This window comes from Oncorhynchus masou, chromosome 15 (assembly GCF_036934945.1).
Source record: "Oncorhynchus masou masou isolate Uvic2021 chromosome 15, UVic_Omas_1.1, whole genome shotgun sequence".
In the NCBI taxonomy this organism is placed as follows: domain Eukaryota; kingdom Metazoa; phylum Chordata; class Actinopteri; order Salmoniformes; family Salmonidae; genus Oncorhynchus; species Oncorhynchus masou.
The window spans coordinates 4,701,500-4,721,002 of record NC_088226.1 but is presented as its reverse complement, the minus strand read 5'-3'; positions in this window follow the sequence as shown (position 1 = coordinate 4,721,002).

The window sequence follows — 19,503 nt, the reverse complement described above, 5'->3', positions numbered from 1 at the left end:
AGAATAAGAGATAAAAGTAACAAGTAATTAAAGAGAAACAGTAAAATAACAATAGCGAGACTATATACAGGGGTACCGATACAAAGTCAATGTGCAGGGCACCGGTTAGTTGAGGTAGTATGTACATGTAGGTAGAGTTAAAGTGACTATGCATAGATGACAACAGAGAGTAGCAGTTGTGTAAAGAGGGGGTGAGGGGGCACTGCAAATAGTCTGGGTAGCCATCTGACTAGATGTTCGGAGTCTTATGGCTTGGGGGTAGAAGCTGTTTAGGAGCCTCTTGGACCTAGACTTGACGCTCTGGTACCGCTTGCCGTGTGGTAGCAGAGAGAACAGTCTATGACTAGGGTGACTGGGGTCTTTGACAATGTTTAGGGCCTTGTTCTGACACCACCTTGTATAGAGGTCCTGGATGGCAGGAAGCTTGGCCCCAGTGATGTACTGGGCCATTCGCACTACCCTCTGTAGTGCCTTGCGGTCAGAGGCCGAGCAGTTGCCATACCAGGCAGTGGTGCAACCAGTCAGGATGCTCTCGATGGTGCAGCTGTAGAATTTTTTGAGGATCTGAGGACCCATGCCAAATCTTTTCAGTCTCCCGAGGGGGAATAGGTTTTGTCGAGCCCTCTTCACGACTGTCTTGGTGTGCTTGGACGGCCTGTTCACCCTGCTGTCATCCAGAAGGTGAGGTCAGTACAGGTGCATCAAAGCTGGGACGGAGAGACTGAAAAACACCCATCTCAAGCCATCAGACTGTTAAATAGACATCACTAGCCGGCCTTCACCCAGTACCCTGCCCTGAACTTAGTAACTGTCACTAGCCGACTACCACTCGGTTACTCTACCATGCATCTTATAGACCACTGTCCTATGTACAGACAGAAGTTTACATACAGTTAGATTGGAGTCATTAAAACTAATTTTTCAACCACTCCACAAATGTCTTGTTAAACAGGCGTACTATTGTTTGTACAGATGAACATGGTATCTTCCGCCGTTTGGAAATTGCTCCCAGGGATGAACCAGACTTTTGGAGGTCTACAAAAACAATTCTGAGGTCTTGGTGGATTTCTTTTGATTTTCCCATGACATCAAGAAGAGGCACTGAGTTTGAAGGTAGGCCTTGAAATACATCAACAGGTACATCTCCAATTGACTCAAATGATGTCAATTAGCCTATCAGAAGCTGCTAAAGCCATGACATCATTTTCTGGTATTTTTCAAGCTGTTTAAAGGCACAGTCAACTTAGTGTATGTAAACTTCTGACCCACTGGAATTGTGATACAGTGAATTATAAGTAAAATAATCTGTCTGTAAGAATCATAAAATACGGGATGAGATTTGCTGTGATGTTGACAGAGTGGCATGGGAGGTTTATTTCTTAGACTGGGTTAAGATGTCAATTTTGGGACACATCCTCAGTGGTGTGCCTTCGAATCAGTGGGTGTTTTGGCCTTTAATCACTAAACACCCTCATCAAAGGTGGTCAGCTAAAGGGTGATCAAGCCTTAGCTTGTGTCCCATGCCCAATTAAGATTTCCCACGGGATGCGAGGCAGGGGCGCCTTCTTCACCGAGCCAGCCCGACAGCTGACCGCATACCTCATATGCCCTCCTCAAGTTGGAGGGATCTGAATTGGGTTTTCAGGTGGGGGTGGGGGGTCATGAAGTTAAATTTGATCCAGATCCACTGGCTGCCTCTTTCAGCTGCTTGAGAAACTGCTCTGACGGTCTGCCGCAGAGCCTGTCCATAGATTCCAAATTCTTTCAGAAACCTGATGGTGGAAGAAGCCATGAATCCTCTGCATCCCACTTCAACTGGTCAGACTTTTGCATTCCAGCCACGCTGAGTTGCGTCTGCTGCCAACTCTGTGTAACGCAGTTTCTTTCGCTCGTAGGCCTCTTCAACAGAATTTTCCCACGGGACTGTGAGCTCTATGATGTACACAGCCTTTCGTGAAGGGGACCAGAGTACCATGTCTGGCCTAAGGTTGGTAAAAGCAATCTCAGGTGGAAAAATGAGTTGCTGGCCAATATCGACAAGCATCTTCCAGTCCCGGGCCATGGCTAGGTGTCCAGTTTCTGGCTTCGTAGGAGGATGCTTGGGCCTTTTCTGTCCCTCCCGGATGAATTTTGTTGTTTTAACAGGAGTGCTTGTTTATGGAGGTAATGAATTGGTTGCACTCCTCTTGGTCTCAAGTGCTGCAGCCAGGCTCTTGAGGACCTGATTGTGCCTCCAGGTAAACAATTGTTGGAAAAATTACTTGTGTCATGCACAAAGTAGATGTCCTAACCGACTTGCCAAAACTATAATTTGTTAACAAGAAATTTGTGGAGTGGTTGAAAAACAAGTTTTAGTGACTCCAACCTAAGTTTACAGTATGTAAACTTCTGACTTCAACTGTATGTATGTGTCCCCCATCATCCCATCATATATACAGTACCAGTCAAACGTTTGGACACCTACTCATTCCAGGGTTTTTCTTTAATTTGGACTATTATCTACATTGTAGAAAAATAGTGAGGACGTCAAAACTACGAAATAACACATATGGAATCATGTCGTAACCAAATAAATGTTGAACAAATCAAAGTTAAGTGTGCCTTGAATTCTAAATAAATCACAGTGTCACCAGCAAAGCTCCCCTACACCAACACACCACCTCCTCCATGCTTCACGGTCGGAACTACACATGCGGAGATCATCCATTCATCCACTATGCGTCTCACAAAGACATGGCGGTTGGGACCAAAAATCTCTCATTTATACTCACCAGACTAAAGGACAGATTTTCACCTTTCTAATGTCCATTGCTTGTGTTTCCTGGCCAAAGCAATTATCTTATTATTATTGGTGTCCTTTAGTAGTAGTTTCTTTGCAGCAATTCGACCATGAAGGTCACAGTCTCCTCTGAACAGTTGATGTTGAGATGTGTCTGTTACTTGAACTCTGTGAAGCATTTATTTGGGCTGCAATTTTTGAGGCTGGTAACTCTAATGAACTTATCCTCTGCAGCAGAGGTAACTCTGGGTTTTCCTTTCCTATGGCAGTCCTCATGAGAGCCAGTTTCATCATAGCTCTTGATGAAACATTCAAAGTTACTGACATTTTCTGGATTGACTGACCTTTATGTCTTAAAGTAATGATGGACTTTGCTAATTTGAGCTGTTCTTGCCATAATATGTTTTGGTCGTTTACCAAATAGGGATATCTTCTGTATACCACCCATACCTTGTCACAACACAACTGATTGGCTCACACACATTAAGAAGGTTGGGAATTCCTCAAATTAACTTTTAACAAGGCATACCTGTTAAATGAAATGCATTCCACAGGACTAACTAATGCCGCTGGTTGAGAGAATGCCAAGAGTGTGCAAAGTTGTCATCAAGGCAAAGGGTGGCTACTTTGAAGAATCTCAAATATAAAATACATTTTGATTTGTTTATCACTTTTTGGGTTATTACATGATTCCATATGACGTTATTTCATAGTTTTGATGCCTTCACTATTATTCTACAATGTAGAAAATAGTAAAAAATAAAGAAAAACCCTGGAATGAGTAAATGGGTCCAAACTTTTGACTGGTACTGTATATTAAAAGTCAAATGTATGTCCCGGATTGGGTCCATATCAAGTGAATGATTGGTCTATGTTGGGATCCCTACATCTGAAAGTAGGGCAGCAACCTCAGTTCACCTCCATGGAGTCTAACAACTTGATAAAACATAAATATATTGTTTTATTGGCTAAGTTGTTTAAAAAAAGTATATTCAAGGCCATATTTCAGTCATGGCTTGTTGTGGGTGGTAGTGGTGGTGGTGGTTGAGATGGATTTATTCCTCAGATAGAGTAGTTCTGACTAAAACTGCACCATTCTACACAGCCTACCAGAGTGGGAGTACAGAGATCACAAATACTGTATGTGAGAACCTCACTTTGCCTGCAGCCGTTTTTAGGGTTGTATGATCAGTATATCCAAACACACTACCCTGGACCTTTCCCCCTCACTCCCCCACAACCAAAATATAGAATTGAAGATTCAACTGGTTGAAATGTGTCAAATGAAACCCACAGCTTAATTTGAATTGTACCAACAGAGAGGAGACTACGTTTTTTCAAGAAGATTGTCTCACTTAGCCGTGGAAGTCATGTGATTAAGAATTCAGGGGCTGGACGGAAAAAGAACAACTCACTGAAACGAGCCACAGTACAGTAGCTAAAGGTCTGTGGAAGGGACTGAAATGAGCCACAGTACAGTAGCTAAAGGCCTGTGGAAGGGACTGAAACGAGTCACAGTACAGCAGTTAAAGGCCTGTGGAAGGAACTGAAACGAGCCACAGTACAGCAGTTAAAGGCCTGTGGATGGGACTGAAACAAGCCACAGTACAGCAGTTAAAGGCCTGTGGAAGGGACTGAAACGAGCCACAGTACAGTAGCTAAAGGCCCGTGGAAGGGACTGAAACGAGCCACAGTACAGTAGCTAAAGGCCCGTGGAAGGGACTGAAACGAGCCACAATACAGCAGTTAAAGGCCTGTGGAAGGGACTGAAATGAGCCACAGTACAGCAGTTAAAGGCCTGTGGAAGGGACTGAAACGAGCCACAGTACAGCAGTTAAAGCCCTGTGGAAGGGACTGAAATAAGCTACAGTACAGCAGTTAAAGGCCTGTGGATGGGACTGAAACGAGCCACAGTACAGTAGCTAAGGGCCTGTGGAAGGGACTACTGGGTAGGGCCCACTAAGTACCTTTAAGATACATGATATGGATAACATGGGTCTTAAAACATTCCTTGAGAACCCTTGATATTGACCAACTATTTTGGGACTTAGCATCACTTGACATGATTTACTGTCCACCACAGCCTATGAAAATTGTATTTACCATTCAAAATTATTCATTTTATTTGCAATTATGGTACATTTAAATGGGGCGGCAGGGTAGCCTAGTGGTTAGAGCGCTGGACTAGTAACCGGAAGGTTGCAAGTTCAAACCCCTGAGCCGACAAGGTACAATTCTGTCATTCTGCCCCTGAACATGCACTGTTCCGAGGCCGTCATTGAAAATAAGAATTTGTTCTTAACTGACTTGCCTGGTTAAAAAAAATTGGCCTAATGTCATATTACAAATCAGTGAGGGGCACTTGCCATCTCGCAAGGATGTTGTGTGTATTTGATCTCATAGATCCACCAACCTTGTTCTAGTTCTGACCATGATGGTTAGACCTCCTCTGCCTTAGCTGCACTAGCTGTGTCATGTTCCCTATGGCTCCCCATGGCTTCCTGTGAAACTACTGGGCCTGAAAAAGAAAACATGACAGATCTTACTTGGCCTGTCTGAGGAGCTAGATGGAAGACCAAGCCCAGAAGGGTTTAGAATCCTCTCCTCAGTAGTGGCAAGCTACTCAAGCTGGAAGTATTCATGGTTTTAATTCCAACTTCTTTGTGCACTGTGTATTTTGTACTTTTAAATATGCAGTGCACTTCAACTTGAAGTTGAGCCCATGAGAAGGGTCACATTTCAACATTCTCTTTGTCATGTTTCAACTGGACCATAGCATAGCTCTATCCTCTGTGTTTTTTTACACGTAAAAGTGATGGATTACCAGTAATACAAGTGTAAGTGTTGATAAATGCAGTCAATTTGACTGGCTTTTAAAGTACAGCTCAGAGTAGACTTGTACATTTCACAGTTGGCCCTCCTTACTCTGCTCCATGCAATGCAGATATGCCACCGTGTATGTTCAATGTCACTGCTGTGGCTTAAGAGCATGTTACTCAAGGAATATATAGTTTACGGTTTGTACTTTTTAATTACCGTTTATATTTTTGGTTTTTCCCTCAATTGTTTTTTTTTTTTCATTCAACTTTTTCACTCCGGACGCTTTATCTGGACATGGTACGTCAGGACCTCCAACAGCCGAAGATAAGTAGTAACGTTAACATGATGCCTTCTAATCGCAGTCGCTGTACTCATAATATACAGGAGAACGATCGCCTTACGGTGAGGATAGCTGTGTTACAAGCCCAGTTTCAGACGCAATCGTTAGGCAAGGGTAATTTCAGTGTAGGAAAGGATGAAACAGCGTCTGTGCCACCAGTAAGTACAGATAGTATAAATCCCCTCGCACGGTCCCCGCAGCCGGACAACTTTCTCACGGTTTCTGGAGGGAAATGCTGTAAGAACGCTCAACCGGTGTCGCTCATTCAGCCGACAGAAACTTTCAACCGGTTTTCCCCATTAAGCAACTAGTCGGAGTCAGAGGCCGAGCCTTCTCTTGTCTCTACTCCTCCCGTTACGGGGTCTGAGACGCAGAAGCTTCCCACCATTAGCTCTAACAAATTGAAAACTCTAGTCATTGGCGACTCCATTACCCGCAGTATTAGACTTAAATCTAATCATCCAGCGATCATACACTGTTTACCAGGGGGCAGGGCTACCGAAGTTAAGGCTAATCTGAAGATGGTGCTGGCTAAAGCAAAAACTGGCGAGTGTAGAGAGATATAGAGATATTGTTATCCATGTCGGCACCAACGATGTTAGGATGAAACAGTCAGAGATCACCAAGCGCAACATAGCTTCAGTGTGTAAATCAGCTAGAAAGACGTGTCGGCATCGAGTAATTGTCTCTGGCCCCCTCATAGTTAGGGGGAGTGATGAGCTCTACAGCAGAGTCTCACAACTCAATCGCTGGTTGAAAACTGTTTTCTGGCCCCTCCCAAAAGATAGAATTTTAGATAATTGGCCCTCTTTCTGGGACTCACCCACAAACAGGACCAAGCCTGACCTGCTGAGGAGTGCTCTCATCTTATCTACCAACATAGACAGGGCTCTAACTCCACAATGAAATAGGGTGCAGGCCAGGCAGCAGGCTGTTAGCCAGCCTGCCAGCATAGTGGAGTCTGCCACGAGCACAGTCAATGTAGAGTCAGCTCAGCTATCCCCATTGAGACCGTGTCTGTGCCTCGACCTAGGTTGGGCAAAACTAAACATGGCGGTGTTCGCCTTAGCAATCTCACTAGGATAAAGACCTCCTCCATTCCTGTCATTATTGAAAGAGATCATGATACCTCACATCTCAAAATAGGGCTACTTAATGTTAGATCCCTTACTTCAAAGGCAATTATAGTCAATTAACTAATCACTGATCATAATCTTGATGTGATTGGCCTGACTGAAACATGGCTTAAGCCTGATGAATTTACTGTGTTAAATGAGGCCTCGCCTCCTGGCTACACTAGTGACCATATCCCCCATGCATCCCGCAAAGGCGGAGGTGTAGCTAACATTTACGATAGCAAATTTCAATTTACAAAATTAAAAATGACGTTTTTGTCTTTTGAGCTTCCAGTCATGAAATCTATGCAGCCTACACGATAACATTTTTTATAGCTACTGTTTACCGGCCTCCTGGGCCATATACGGTGTTCCTCATTGAGTTCCCTGAATTCCTATCGGACCTTGTAGTCATAGCAGATAATATTCTAATCTTTGGTGACTTTAATATTCACATGGAAAAGTCCACAGACCCACTCCAAAAGGCTTTCGGAGCCATCATCGACTCAGTGGGTTTTGTCCAACATGTCTCTGGACCTACTCACTGTCAGAGTCATACTCTGGACCTAGTTTTGTCCCATGGAATAAATGTTGTGGATCTTAATGTTTTTCCTCATAATCCTGGACTATCGGACCACCATTTTATAACGTTTGCAATTGCAACAAATAATCTGCTCAGACCCCAACCAAGGAACATCAAAAGTCGTGCTATAAATTCTCAGACAACACAAAGATTCCTTGATGTCCTTCCAGACTCCCTATGTCTACCCAAGGACGCCAGAGGACAAAAATCAGTTAACCACCGAACTGAGGAACTCAATTTAACCTTGCGCAATACCCTAGATGCAGTTGCACCCCTAAAAACTAAAAATATTTCTCATAAGAAACTAGCTCCCTGGTATACAGAAAATACCCGAGCTCTGAAGCAAGCTTCCAGAAAATTGGAACGGAAATGGCACCACACCGAACTGGAAGTCTTCCAACTAGCTTGGAAAGACCGTACCGTGCAGTACCGAAGAGCCCTCACTGCTGCTCGATCATCCTATTTTTCCAACTTAATTGAGGAAAATAAGAACAATCCGAAATCACTTTTTGATACTGTCGCAAAGCTAACTAAAAAGCAGCATTCCCAAAGAGAGGATCGCTTTCACTTCAGCAGTAATAAATTCATGAACTTCTTTGAGGAAAAGATCATGATTATTAGAGAGCAAATTACGGACTCCTCTTTAAATCTGCGTATTCCTTCAAAGCTCAGTTGTCCTGAGTCTGCACAACTCTGCCAGGACCTAGGATCAAGAGAGACACTCAAGTGTTTTAGTACTATATCTCTTGACAAAATGATGAAAATAATCATGGCCTCTAAACCTTCAAGCTGCATACTGGACCCTATTCCAACTAAACTACTGAAAGAGCTGCTTCCTGTGCTTGGCCCTCCTATGTTGAACATAATAAACAGCTCTCTATCCACCGGATGTGTACCAAACTCACTAAAAGTGGCAATAATAAAGCCTCTCTTGAAAAAGTCAAACCTTGACCCAGAAAATATAAAAAAAACTATCGGCCTATATCAAATCTTCCATTCCTCTGAAATTTTTTAGAAAAGGCTGCCTCACTGCCTTCTTGAAGACAAATAATGTATACAAAATGCTTCAGTCTGGTTTTAGACCCCATCATAGCACTGAGACTGCACTTGTGAAGGTGGTAAATTACCTTTTAATGGCATCAGTCCGAGGCTCTGCATCTGTCCTCTGTGCTCCTAGACCTTAGTGATGCTTTTGATACCATCGATCACCACATTCTTTTGGAGAGATTGGAAACCCAAATTGGTCTACACGGACAAGTTCTGGCCTGGTTTAGATCTTATCTGTCGGAAAGATATCAGTTTGTCTTTGTGAATGGTTAGTCCTGTTGACAAATCAACTGTAAATTTCGGTGTTCCTCAAGGTTCCGTTTTAGGACCACTATTGTTTTCACTATATATTTTACTTCTTGGGGATGTCATTCGATAACATAATGTTAACTTTCACTGCTATGCGGATGACACACAACTGTACATTTCAATGAAACATGGTGAAGCCCCAAAGTTGCCCTCGCTAGAAGCATGTGTTTCAGACATAAGGAAGTGGATGGCTGCAAACTTTCTACTTTTAAACTCGGACAAAACAGAGATGCTTGTTCTAGGTCCCAAGAAACAAAGAGATCTTCTGTTGAATCTGACAATTAATCTTAATGGTTGTACAGTCGTCTCAAATAAAACTGTAAAGGACCTCGGCGTTACTCTGGATCCTGATCTCTCTTTTGAAGAACATATCAATACTGTTTCAAGGACAGCTTTTTTCCATCTACGTACATTGCAAAAATCAGAAACTTTCTGTCCAAAAATGATGCAGAAAAATTAATCCATGCTTTTGTGACTTCTAGGTTAGACTACTGCAATGCTCTACTTTCCGGCTACCCAGATAAAGCACTAAATAAACTTCAGTTAGTGCTAAATAAGGGCTGCTAGAATCCTGACTAGAACCAAAACATTTGATCATATTACTCCAATGCTAGCCTCCCTACACTGGCTTCCTGTCAAGGCAAGGGCTAATTTCAAGGTTTTACTGCTAACCTACAAAGCATTACATGGGCTTGCTCCTACCTATCTCTCTCATTTGGTCCTGCCGTACATACCTACACGTATGCTACGGTCACAAAACGCAGGCCTCCTAATTGTCCCTAGAATTTCTAAGCAAACAGCTGTAGGCAGGGCTTTCTCCTATAGAGCTCCATTTTCATGGAATGGTCTGCCTACCCATGTGAGAGACGCAAACTCGGTCTCAACCTTTAAGTCTTTACTGAAGACTCATCTCTTCAGTGGGTCATATGATTGAGTGTAGTCTGGCCCAGGAGTGTGAAGGTGAACGGAAAGGCTCTGGAGCAACGAACCGCCCTTGCTGTCTCTGCCTGGCCGGTTCCTCTCTTTCCACTTGGATTCTCTGCCTCTAACCCTATTACAGGGGCTGAGTCACTGGCTTACTAGGGCTCTTTCATACCGTCCCTAGGAGGGGTGCGTCACTTGAGTGGGTTGAGTCACTGATGTGATCTTCCTGTCTGGGTTGGCGCCCCCCCTTGGGTTGTGCCGTGGCGGAGATCTTTGTGGGCTATACTCGGTCTTGTCTCAGGATGGTAAGTTGGTGGTTGAAGATATCCCTCTAGTGGTGTGGGGGCTGTGCTTTGGCAAAGTGGGTGGGGTTATATCCTTCCTGTTTGGCCCTGTCCGGGGGTGTCATCGGATGGGGCCACAGTGTCTTCTGACCCCTCCTGTCTCAGCCTCCAGTATTTATGCTGCAGTAGTTAATGTGTCGGGGGGCTAGGGTCAGTTTGTTATATCTGGAGTAGTTCTCCTGTCCTATCCGGTGTCCTGTGTGAATTTAAATATGCTCTCTCTAATTGTCTCTTTCTCTCTCTCAGAGGACCTGAGCCCTAGGACCATGCCTCAGGACTACCTGACATGATGACTCCTTGCTGTCCCCAGTCAACCTGGCCGTGCTGCTGCTCCAGTTTCAACTGTTCTGCCTGTGATTATTATTATTTGACCATGCTGGTCATTTATGAACATTTGAACATCTTGGCCATGTTCTGTTATAATCTCCACCCAGGCACAGCCAGAAGAGGACTGGCCACCCCACATAGCCTTGTTCCTCTCTGGGTTTCTTCCTAGGTTTTGGCCTTTCACCGTGCTCCTACACCTGCATTGCTTGCTGTTTGGAGTTTTAGGCTGGGTTTCTGTACAGCACTTTGAGATACCAGCTGATGTACGAAGGGCTATATAAATAAATTTGATTTGATGATAATTTATTAATTGTTCATAAAGTGTTGGTCTCCTCCATTTTCTATTTATTTTGTTATGTACGTTTCTGACAGTACTGTTCTGTGAAATACATGCAGAGTCTATTTCAATGTAACATCCCCCTCCCTATGCTCCCCCTGACAAGAATTCGCACTGAGGGTTCAGATGTGGTTTTGTGCAAGATGTGGCACACAGAATCCTGCAGCACGATGAGCTAGGGATAACGGCCTGAGTCCGTGTGTAATTACTCTGTGTAATGTTACATAACATGAATAGTTTTCTGTTGAAAAGAGCTTCAGCTTAATTTCAGCTTCTGCAGCATGCTCCCTAGACCATCAGGCCTGCTGGGGTATTACAATACAGCTTTTTATCTCATCGTGTTTATTCATTCACATTATCCTTTTTCACAGAAACATGACTTGATATTGTTGACCTCTCGACCCCTGGCTATTTCAGGCACATCATATACGTACAGTGGCTGATGTTAATCCTTCAGATTTCGTTATATTCCCAAGGGGAATCCAAATGGCCTGGGCCAATGCTAAAATAAACCTTATTTAGTGTTGGTTATTTTTAGAGGAGTGTAGTCATCAAGATGTTCTGTACTTATATAGTTTTGAGTCAATTTGAGTGAGGTGTCCTCAAAGATAATCCCAGATTATGGAGACATCTGACCTACCTGGAACCCTGCTCCTCCTTCTCCAAATGGAAGCACTTCAGGGAGCTCATTCTTTACCACAGCATTGCAACTCAAACATCCCCAAACCTGAGAGATTGCCAAGGGTTACACCAAAACTTCTTCAGAAATAGAATGGGCACAAATGTACAATATATAGCAATAACAATTCCATGAGAAGTCCATGTTACCAGGAAAGCATAAGGCAGGTAACACTCTTCAGTTTCTGATTCCGTTTGCTTTGATTTATCCTGTGGCAAGTAAACATTTCTTGGAATCAGAGGAGCTCAAACTCAGGCTTTGTGAGGTAGAGCAGAGAAACAATCAAGCAGAAGTGGGCCGTAAGTGATACTCTAACCAGATCTAATTTCATTGACAAAGTGTTCAGAGCACACTCAACAAGACAGGTGGGCGGCATGAGACAAAGGCTACGTGTCAAATGTATGTAACACCTTGCGAAGAAGTGGTAATAGAGGGTCGGAGACAAGGACATGATCGGTATGTTTTTCCATTTGAATGTTATCTCTACAAGGGGAAAGAACTCTACTATGTTTTGTTCATTTACATTAGGAACAAGAAACAGGGTTTTAGGGCTACACAGTATTTGTTCTATGCAGCTGCATGCATTCTTAGCTTCTACTTCACACACTGATTCTCCATCCTCGGCGTGATTCTGCCTGTCTATCACCTCCTCTCCCTGCCTGAGATGTGAGTTATTGAGGGTCATCTCCAGCTCCCATACACTGCATTAAGCTCTCACAGCGCCAACATACTGAGCTGCTGCTGCCCACACACACATCAAGAGCAACGCAGGTGAAGAAATCTCTCTGCGGGGTTGCCAGATATGCTTGATTTATTAAGCGCACGTATAGGTAGAAGTAAGAGTAAAGAAGAGTCAATTGACTTATACTATTCAGGTCATCAGTTTGTTTAGCTTTAGCCTATAGATACATAAAAGAAATGTGGTGCTTTGGTGACATTTAGTCACAATGACCCACATCTTGGTGACACTGAGTCCTAGCAGATTTCTTGAGATTTGAAGCAAAGCACAAAGCATGTGTTGACATACGACCATTACATGTTGCCATTAATAAAACAAACAAATCTACTTCAATCAAGCCTTTCTACAAATGACCTGCTTGAATCCATGTATTGCATTGACTTGGCCTTTGAACAAAAAGTCAATAGGGAAAGCTGCTTAGTGGCTTACACTTAGAGAGATTACTGAGGATGAAGAACATCACAAGTCAATCATTTTCAACCTACTGGAAGCGCATTTGACTATTCTCTACACAGAGTAATAATCATAACACACATGTCCGTCTACCCTTTGTTCAAGGTGTGCTGTCACTTGTCCATGTCATTCAGTTTGTATGCCCTGGCGAAACGACTGTACATTTCACTATATGGAGTTGTGTACTTTCAGAGAAATGTTGAGTACATTGTGACTTCAGCAAAGTGTTTTGGCTCATAGCTTACCTTACCGTGGCCAAGATTCAATCAGATAAAGTGTTAACAGAAGACAGCCAACACCTTCATAGCTGATGTTTTTGCAGTGTCTGAGGTGTGAAGGCATCCACGTATTAGGTTTAGTTTGCTTCTAGCAGAACTTGGATAAGCGAAGCGAAAGTCTGTGCCTCGCATACTCCCTTAAAAGACCATTGCTTGAAAAACTGCAAAATTACTGTTTGTCCCTCTTGAGACACCATAGCAACAACATACCCAGTATACATTTCCTCAAAATAGTCTGAATTAATCTAAGATAAATCAAGAAATCTGTAATTAATTGAAGTTTTTGCTGAGATCTTAGTCGTGCAATTTTACATCTAACTAAGATGTTTGGTGCAGTATTTCTCAAGTTTAAAAAATCAGCATGAAAACTAGCCATCTCTCACTGAATGACAACAAACACTTAATTGAAGAATCACTTCCGTAGCTCCCACTCCTACTAAGAGTAGTACTGTTGACCAATCACAGACAAAGGGCTACTGAACAGCTAAAAAAAAACTGCCGAACACCAAAACAAGCAAAAACATCATAGAATGTTGTCATAATATATGCACAAACTGTTTTGACTGGGAAGCATGCGACAGGCTTGACTGCATCGGAGCTGTCAAATCGGTGAGCAGCTAATCTTGATCATTAACATGAAGCACGTCCCACTCCTGTTAGAAGTTCAGAATGAGAAAGTGTAGGCTATATAGAAATAATGACGCTCAAATTGAAAATCATCAAATTAAATAATGAGGATTTCTATCAGCCTGATGGAGGTGTAGATTACGTCTCACATTCCAGTTTTCAAATTTGTAAACAAGGCCTCATGGGATTTCTCTTAATGCAACTTCGTGCAGCCAATGGCAATGTCCGCTTTAGGTATAATGCCAGCAGACACTTGTGGATTTGACAGCTCTAACACAGTTCCACCTCCAACACTGCCAAAACAGTGTTTTTACATAACAGAAATGATGCACATGATTGAGCATAATAACATTCTTAATATAAAACCTTACGCTGCAGGACATCACTCCTTTATGGTTTAGGTAAAATACACACTTGATATGACTGGCTGCTCTAAATTGACCATTTATTGATTACTTATGCTTATAATTACTTAATATGATTTGAACTTTAAAACAGCATTACAATGTAAATGGAGTTGTGTGTATGACCCCGCTCTGGCTTTAGTGTGATCTGGCAGGAAGAAAACAAATACTTTGATTCAAATCTAATATTAACTCTTATAATGAATCAGTCTAATCTCTGAACTACAGACTGGTGGTGATTGCTCAGAGTTAAAGTAATCTCCTTCTTATATTGGATAGGGGACTTTCTTGTATCATTTTGTCATGGCACAGTAGCACTTCTTTCTTTGCCACCCATCCCTTGCTCCTCTCCTCCTCTGCAGGTTGTTTTGTGTGTGCTTAGTTATCACCATCCACTTCCATTGCTGCCCCAGGGGATGTGTGTCCCTCTGGGATCTGCTGGGGAGAGACCACCCTCAGCCTACACACAACATTCATCATCCCTGCAGAAAATACTCTGCTAAAACAACAGTATCCCCACAAACAGACACACACACAGTAAGAAGTCACATGCTGCCAGTGCACACAGACACGTTTTCTCACACACACATAAACATTCAGGGGAGAACGGATACATCTCCTCTCTCATCAGTGGATACACACAGCCACGCACACAGGCACGTTCACACTCACACACTGAAATAGAGCTGTGTCCATCTGTTGTGGCTGGTTGTTTTTACAGTCAACAACAGATAGAGACAGCCTGTTGGCTAGGGCTAAGGACCAGCGGAGATGGAGCGTTCAAGGGGAGTGAGTCAGAAAGTGAAGATGGAGACAGGGGATGTCCACAGCATAGCAATCCATTCTCTGTGCCTTAGAGAACCTTTTTATTCTCTATTTGGTTAGGTCAGGGTGTGACGAGGGTGGGCAATCTATGTTTTCTATTTCTTTGTTGGCCGGGTATGGTTCCCAATCAGAGGCAGCTGTCTATCGTTGTCTCTGATTGGGGATCATTCTTAGGCAGCTTTTTTCCACCTGTAGTTTGTGGGATCTTGTTTTTGGTACTGTGCTGTTTAGCCCAACTTGACGCTACGTTTCGTTTTTGTATTTGTTGTTTTTTCGGTGTTTATTTAATAAATTAAAATGTACGCCTACCACGCTGCACCTTGGTTCGATCCTTCCATCGACAATCGTAACATCTAAAAGAACAGCTCAAAGACAGAACTACATACATTTTTTTAAAGGCTCACGCAGCCTACATATCAATGCATACACACAAACTATCTAGGTCAAATAGGGGAGAGGCGTTGTGCCATGAGGGGTTGCTTCATCTGGTTTGCTGTTTATTTGAGCAGTATGAGATGGAAGGAAGTTTCATGCAATTAGGGCTCTATATAATACTGTATGCTTTCTTGAATTTGTTCTGGATTTGGGGACTATGAAAAGACCCCTGGTGGCATGTCTGGTGGGATAAGTGTGTGTGTCAGAGCTGTGTGTAAATTGACTATGCAAACAATTTGGGATTTTAAACACATTAATGTTTCTTATAAAAAGAAGAAGTGATGCAGTCAGTCTCTCCTCAACTCTTAGCCAAGAGAGACTACTATGCATAGTATTTACATCAGCCCTCTGATTACAATTAAGAGCAGAATGTGCCGCTCTGTTCTGGGCCAGCTGCAGCTTAACTAGGTCTTTCCTTGCAGCACTGGACCACTGGGACAGTGATAGAATCATGCACTGTTTAGATGTGATAGGATCATGCACTGTTTAGATGTGATAGAATCATGCATTGTTTAGATGTGATAGAATCATGCATTGTTTAGATGTGATAGAATCATGCACTGTTTAGAGATGCATTGTTTAGATGTGATAGAATCATGCACTGTTTAGATGTGATAGAATCATGCACTGTTTCGATGTGATATAATCATGCACTGTTTCGATGTGATAGAATCATGCACTGTTTAGATGTGATAGACTCTTTCACTGACAGCACTGTAGTCTTTTTATCATCAGCCAAACACAATGCTCTATCTGACAGAGAAAGAAATGACCTGCAGCTCTAGCTGAACATGAGTACAGTATAGAGGATGGAGGGGGTAGAGGGGAGAGGGTAGGGGATAAGAATAGAGAGTAAGGGACCATGACCATCTGCAGTGACTCTGCAAGCCTGAGAGGAGATACGCCCAATGTCTGCAGCTTCCACTGTGAAATCAATTTAGGCCTACAGAGATGTGTACATTCAGCCATGTCATAATACAGGGAATATTTCAATTATATAACCCTCTGAAATGCATTATGAATGGCAATGTTATTCTAGGCACAGGTCATTCAACCTACCAAAGGAATCCCCAAAGGGCATCTTGATATGCATTTTAGTGTATGAAGTGAAAGGCATTCCATAGATTTCAGTTATATCCTGTGTACTAGGATAGGACAACGACAACATATGTTGTCCCAGTGGTTGGGGTGGCTCCCCTGCAGGCCCGGGCCTGTGTGCTCCCTGGTCCACGTCCCCTACTCTGGCCCCAGGAGGGCGGCTCGGCCGGCGGCTGAGAGAACAGCCTGTGCCAGAGGAAGTGGCCCCCAGCCGTCTGCATTTGTCACGGAAGCCCCTTGGATGGATGCCAGTCACCCTTTAGACCCAGTTACAGTACAGAGTGTGAAGTGCTCTCACAGACACTGTTAAAGCTTTCTAGGTGGGAAGGAGAGTCGGACCAAAATGCGGCGTGTAGATTGCGATCCATGTTTAATAAACAAACGTAAAACACGAATCAATTACAAACACTACAAAACAAAGAACGTCATGGAAACCGAAACAGCCTATACTGGTGTAAATAAACACAGAACAAGGACATCAGGACACTAAGGACAATCACCCACGAAACACTCAAAGAATATGGCTGCCTAAATATGGTTCCCAATCAGAGACAACAATAAACACCTGCCTCTGATTGAGAACCACTTCAGACAGCCATAGACTTAACTAGAACACCCCACTAAGCTACAATCCCAATACAAACACACCACATACAAAAACCCATGCCACACCCTGGCCTGACCAAATAAATTAAGATAAACACAAAATACTTCGACCAGGGCATGACAGAACCCCCCCCCCCCAAGGTGCGGACTCCCGGACTCACACCAAAAACCATAGGGGAGGGTCCGGGTGGGCGTCTGTCCATGGTGGCGGCTCCGGCGCGGGAAGTGGACCCCACTCTATCAAAGTCTTAGTCCCTCCTCCTCGCGTCCTTGGATAGTCCACCCTCGCCGCCGACCATGGCCTAGTAGTCCTCACCCAGAACCCCACTGGATTGAGGGGCAGCTCGGGACTGAGGGGCAGCTCGGGACTGAGGGGCAGCTCGGCACTGAGGGAAGCTCAGCACTGAGAGGAAGCTCAGCACTGAGAGGAAGCTCAGGCAGGTAGTTGGATCTGGCAGATCCTGGCTGGCTGGCGGTTCTGGCAGATCCTGGCTAACTGGCGGATCTGGAAGAGTCTGGCTGACTGGCAGATCTGGAAGAGTCTGGCTGACTGGCAGATCTGGAAGAGTCTGGCTGACTGGCGGATCCTGGCAGACTGACGTATCTGGAAGAGTCTGGCTGACTGGCGGATCTGGAAGCTTCTTGCAGACTGGAAGGTCTGGTGGCTTCTTGCAGACTGGCAGCTCTTTGCAGACTGGCAGCTCCTTGCAGACTGGCAGCTCCTTGCAGACTGGCAGCTCTGGCTGCTCCATGCAGACTGGCAGCTCTGGCTGCTCCAAGCAGACTGGCAGCTCTGGCTGCTCCAAGCAGACTGGCAGCTCTGGCTGTGCTGAACAGGCAGGAGACTCCGGCAGCGCTGTAGCGGAGGAAGGCTCTGACAGCGCTAAACAGGCGGGAGACTCCAGCAGCGCAGGAGAGGAGGAAGGCTTTGGCAGCGCTGGAGAGGAGGAAGGCTCTGGCAGCGCTGAACAGGCGGGAGACTCCGGCAGCACTGTAGACGAGGAAGGCTCTGGCAGCGCTGGAGAGGAGAAAGGCCCTGGCTGCGCTGAACAGGCGGGAGACTCCGGCAGCGCTGTAGAGGAGGAAGGCTCTGGCAGCGCTAAACAGGCGGGAGACTCCAGCAGCGCAGTAGAGAAGGAGGGCTCTGGCAGCGCTGAACAGGCGGGATACTCCGGCAGCGCAGGAGAGGAGAAAGGCTCTGGCAGCGCTGAACAGGCGGGAGACTCCGGCAGCGCAGGAGAGGAGGAAGGCTCTGGCAGCGCTGAACAGGCGGGAGACTCCGGCAGCGCAGGAGAGGAGGAAGGCTCTGGCAGCACTGAAGAGGCGAGGTGCACTGTAGGCCTGATGCACTGTAGGCCGTGGTGCTGGCACTGGTGGTACTGGGCCGAGGACACGCACAGGAAGCCTGGTGCGGGAAGCTGCCACCGGAGGGCTGGTGTGTGGAGGTGGCACAGGATGGGCTAGACCATGAAGGCGCACTGGAGATCTTGAGAGCAGGGCTGGCACAGGACGTGCAAGGTTAGGGAGGTGCACAGGAGGCCTGGTGCGTGAGGCTGGCACCATCTTCACCAGCCGACTAACACGCACCTCAGGACGAGTATGAAGCGCTGACCCAGGTGCCATCAAATCCCCGACACGCTCCGTCGGGCGACTTCCATGCTTAAAGCACCAACTCAGCAACTCCCTCATTTCTCTCTCCTCCAATTTCCCCATTAACTCCTTCACAGTCTCTGCTTCGCTCACCTCCAACACCGGCTCTGGTTCTGGTCTCCTCCTTGGCTCCTCACGATAAACAGGGGGAGTTGGCTCAGGTCTGACTGCTGACTCTGCCACACTCTCCCTGAGCCCCCCCCCCCCAAGAAATTTTTGGGGCTGACTCTCGGGCTTCAATCCGCGTCGCCGTGCTGCCTCTTCATACCGGCGCCTCTCCGCTTTACCGCCTCCAGTTCTTCCTTGGGGCGGCGATATTCTCCAGGCTGTTCCCAGGGTCCTTCTCCGTCAAGGATCTCCTCCCAAGTTCATTTCTCCAAGTAATGCAGCCTCTCCCACTGCTGCTGCTGCTGCTGCTTCTGTTGCTTCTCCTGCTGTTGCTGCTGCTGCTGCTGCTGCCTCTGTTGATTCTCCTGATTCCAGCGCCTCTCCGCTTTCGCCGCCTCCAGTTCTTCCTTGGAGCGGCGATATTCTCCAGGCTTTGCCCAGGGTCCTTCTCTGTTTAGGATTTCCTCCCAAGTCCAGAATTCCTTATTTTGTATCTCCTGCTGCCGCTGTTGCTTCTCCTGCTGCTCCTGCCTGTTGACACGCCGCTTGGTCCTGTTGTGGTGGGTGAATCTGTTACGGCTTTCTAGGTGGGAAGGAGAGTCGGACCAAAATGCGGCGTGTAGATTGCGATCCATGTTTAATAAACAAACGTAAAACTCGAATCAATTACAAACAC